The sequence below is a fragment of the Sciurus vulgaris genome (assembly GCF_902686455.1).
Source record: "Sciurus vulgaris genome assembly, chromosome: 9".
NCBI lineage: Eukaryota > Metazoa > Chordata > Mammalia > Rodentia > Sciuridae > Sciurus > Sciurus vulgaris.
Genome location: NC_136469.1, coordinates 36,592,853 through 36,596,646, shown reverse-complemented (window position 1 = coordinate 36,596,646; position 3,794 = coordinate 36,592,853). Strand labels below are relative to the sequence as shown.

Below are 3,794 nucleotides of genomic sequence, written 5' to 3'. Positions count from 1 at the left end.
AATAAAGGATGCTGATATATATTTGTTTTGCTATGTTTAAAAGTCTTCAAAACTTAATAGTACAATTCTAAAAGAAGCTTATGTGCCTTAACATTCATTCAATAAACATGATTTAATACAGAAATTCAATTAATTAACTAGAATTCTGTATTTATTTCCTGTCTTCTACGGTTCAGTTTTAAATCTGACTATATATTAAAAACAACAATTCAGGGCTGGGGATATAGCTCAGTTGGTAAAGTGCTTGCCTTGCAAGCAGAAGGTCCTGAGTTCAATCCCCAGCACCGCAAAATTCACTAGAGAGCTTTTAAACTATTTCACTGCTTATAAACATAAATCACTAGATAGTCTATACCAGTGGTTCCTTGCATCATAATTATCTGAGGAGTGCCCTAAAAATACATTGGCTCTTATCAAAACTAATCTGTAAGAACTCAAAATGTATTTTTTAAGTTCCCAGGCAAAAACAATACGCAGCTTAGTATGGGAAACCATGACCTTAGCCACTACAACTGTGATTCTTATCTTTCAAGATGTAGGAGAATCACTGGGGAAAACTTTAAAAATAAAGTAAAACAAACAAACCAAACAAATAGATTTGCTTCAGTAGATTGAGTGGTGACCAGGAACCAGCATTTTAAACCACCATTACAACTGGTCAAAACCACTCTGAAAAACAATGCACAGTCTTTATCAGATATCGTATTATAAAAGAGTACATTCAGCAATTTAGGTGACATTGTCCTCCAAGCCCTAGTGAATAATTCCATAGGCAATTTTGCAAGTGATGGATGGCAACACTTAGCCTTTTCAAATATATTTATATTCTTAAGTTAAAGTCAAGTGAATTGTGAGACTATAATTCATTCATTAAAGAAGGCTCCTTCAAACAAATTACTTAAACCTCTAAACACCAGTTCTTAGCACCCAACTTAAATCTATTGCTTTCTATATCATTAGCCTAATATGTGATCAGAGGTAGTGGTTCCAGCTTACCAAAAATGTAATGTGGATTATAAAAGATACACATTCTTTGATTGGAGACCAGTTGAATGTTAAATAATACTAAAATAAAGGTATAATACAATTTCAATTTCAAACAATGAAACTTCATATTATTTCTCTCACATAAGTTCCTACATATAATATCAGAAAAAAAAATTCTAGAGAACACTAAAGGCATCATGTTGCCTCTTTTTTGAAGCTATTTACCAATTTTTCCACCAATCTTATCATTATCTATAAAGTAGGTAGTTGGTACTTTTCTTTATACTTTGAGATTTAAAAGCACAGAAACTGTATCTCACTGCCTAATGACTAAGTATAAATCCATAGGGGCATTTGAGTATATGATAGCTCCATCACCCCTGTCAAACTTAGGAATGATGTCATCTACTTTGAACCCCAAAGGTACATAAGTAACAAAAATAAGAAGCAAGAATATATGGTTAGAAGAATCTATCTGGCATCTTGCTCACCTAATCTATGCTGAAGGTGCTGTTATTTCCGGTGTATATACTTTCCCATTATGTTCTTCAGAAAGGCTTACGCTATCTCTTTTCCAGGGGCGTATGTGATTAAAAAACTGGCAATTTTTCTTAACTAAGCAATGAAAAGGCAATTATCAAAATCAGTATTTCAATGCCAGAAAGGCAAGTCATCTCATAAAATAAGCAACTGTAACTTTTAAATCTACAATCAATAAACTTAAAAATTCATACTAATTTTGAACTACTGAAGAGTCTAGACTCTCATAATAATCAAAGCATTTTTCAGTTTACAAATGACAGGAAGTCAAAAGTAGTGAATCATAAAATTAGTGAAACAAAAGTTGAAAAACTTACACATAAATATCAAAACCAAGTGACATTATGTCTACTACTAAAAAAGAAAGGCTTCTTAAATGGCTTAAGTAAGATATGAAGACAGGGCAATCCTGGGATGAAGATTTCAAAACATAACACAAAAGTATAAGGCACTATCTGAACCTCACTTCACACTTAGGTCATCTTAAATCCAAAGAGTATAGGACACATGAAGAAAACACACAAAAACAACTTTTCATGCCCTTTTAGCTGGTTTGGCTGTTAACTGCTTTTCTCTTTCAAATTCTTTTTCTCGTTGCTGCTCCCTTTCCAACTCTTCTTTCTGCCTCTTCTGCTGCAGTTTAAGTGCCCTTTTCTTTAACTTTGATGTCTTTTCATGAAGCATCAGCATCTCTTTCCTTATGTTCACCAATTTGGCATGATAGTGTTTAGCTTCAGTGAACAAAGCATTAATATCCAACATAGAATGACATTCTCTAAATTTTGAAATCTCTTGTTCCAGTGTATCTAATAACACAACTTGGTTGTGAGTTCCTGGAGAGCTTGTTTTGATCTCTGCAGATCTGGCAAGTAGTGAGAAAGCAATCCTTCTGCCAGTTGTTCCACTGCTTTGTCTTCCACAGTCAAGTCCTCTATTAACCCTTCATCTGGAGAAGTGTCACTTAAACTGGAGCAGCTAGTCCAGCTGATAGCACGTACCCGGCGTCGGTTCGCCGGACTTCAAGATGTCAGGGGGCCCGGTCAGTACCCCTTCAGGGGGCGGTGGCCCAGGGACACTCATGTCCCTCCCGCTGGGAAAAGGGAAGGGGCAGTCGAGTGCTCTAACTCTTTTTGAAATGATCTTTTGCTTCCCACATTTGCTCTTTTAACTGTTGAGAGGTATGATCATTCAAAGGAAGCATTTTCTCTTTCATCTCATCGTTTGCTTCTCTGATCATTTTACTTATGTACATTCTGAACTCCCTTTCTGACATTTCTTCTGCCATGCTGTCATTGGATTTTATTGCTCTAGAATCTAGGTTTGTTTGGGACATTTTCTCCCCTTGTTTTCTCATATTGCTCAAGTATCTTTCCCTCTAGTAGTGAAACTCTGAGATATTGCAGATTTCCCCTACTGACTTATAGTGTCCCTGTAGATTTCCAATAACTGACCTCCTAGTCTTCAGTAGCCTGAAGTCTTACAGGAACTTGATAATGCAGTGCTCCACAAGGGACTGCCCCTCTAGGGCTGGTGGCCTTCAGGTGTGGTATATTCCCTGCTAGTGAACAGAGGCACCTGCACTTGTTGACCAATGGTCAGCTAAAGGGGGATTAGACTGCAGATTGGGGCATGGCCTGTGTCTCTTGTTCTATCGCCCCAGTGGGAAAGCCTCGCTAGGTGGGGAAGACTCACCTGGTGGGGAAGTCTCGCTGGGCAGCTCTCCTCTGAGAAGTTCCCTTCAGTTCAGAATTACCACCTGGGTGGGAAGCGTGGCCCTGCAAGAGAGTCCCTCACTGGGCATCCCTCCTCTTCGATGTTCCCTGGGGTCCAGAACTACCACCGGGACCTGGGACCCTCGCTCTGTGAATGAGTCTCTCACTGGGCAGCCCTCCTCTGCGGTGCTCCTGGCTGTCCATGTTCACTGCTTCAGCAGGGGAGTCTTGCTGGGTAACTCTTCTCCATGAAGTTCCCTGTGTTCCAGGACTACCACCCTGGCTGGGGAGCCTCGCCCAGTGGGAGAGACTCACCCTGCGGCTCTGAGTTGGTCCCGAGTCTCTCATTACCTCCTCTTCATAAATCCTGAGTCCTGGAGCAACATGAAATTCAGTCACCCTCTAGTCTGTCATCTTGAATAACCTGCAGTTCCTTTTTAATGTACGGAAGTGCTGCTGATTTTTGTGTGTTGATTTTTTATTCTGCACCTTTACCGTACTCATTTATTAGTACTAGCAGTTTTGGGGTTGAATATTCAGCATTTTCTGTACATA

The 3,794-nt window shown here is 39.2% G+C and overlaps 1 pseudogene across 1 annotated transcript; it reads right to left on the bottom strand.

Annotated features, from left to right (window-relative positions):
• Positions 1-288: 288 nt before the first annotated feature.
• On the bottom strand, positions 289-2,632 carry LOC306669774 (biogenesis of lysosome-related organelles complex 1 subunit 6-like; annotated as a pseudogene). Its single transcript has one exon. The product of its transcript is annotated as a biogenesis of lysosome-related organelles complex 1 subunit 6-like (transcript).
• Between the last annotated feature and the right edge of the window lie 1,162 nt (positions 2,633-3,794).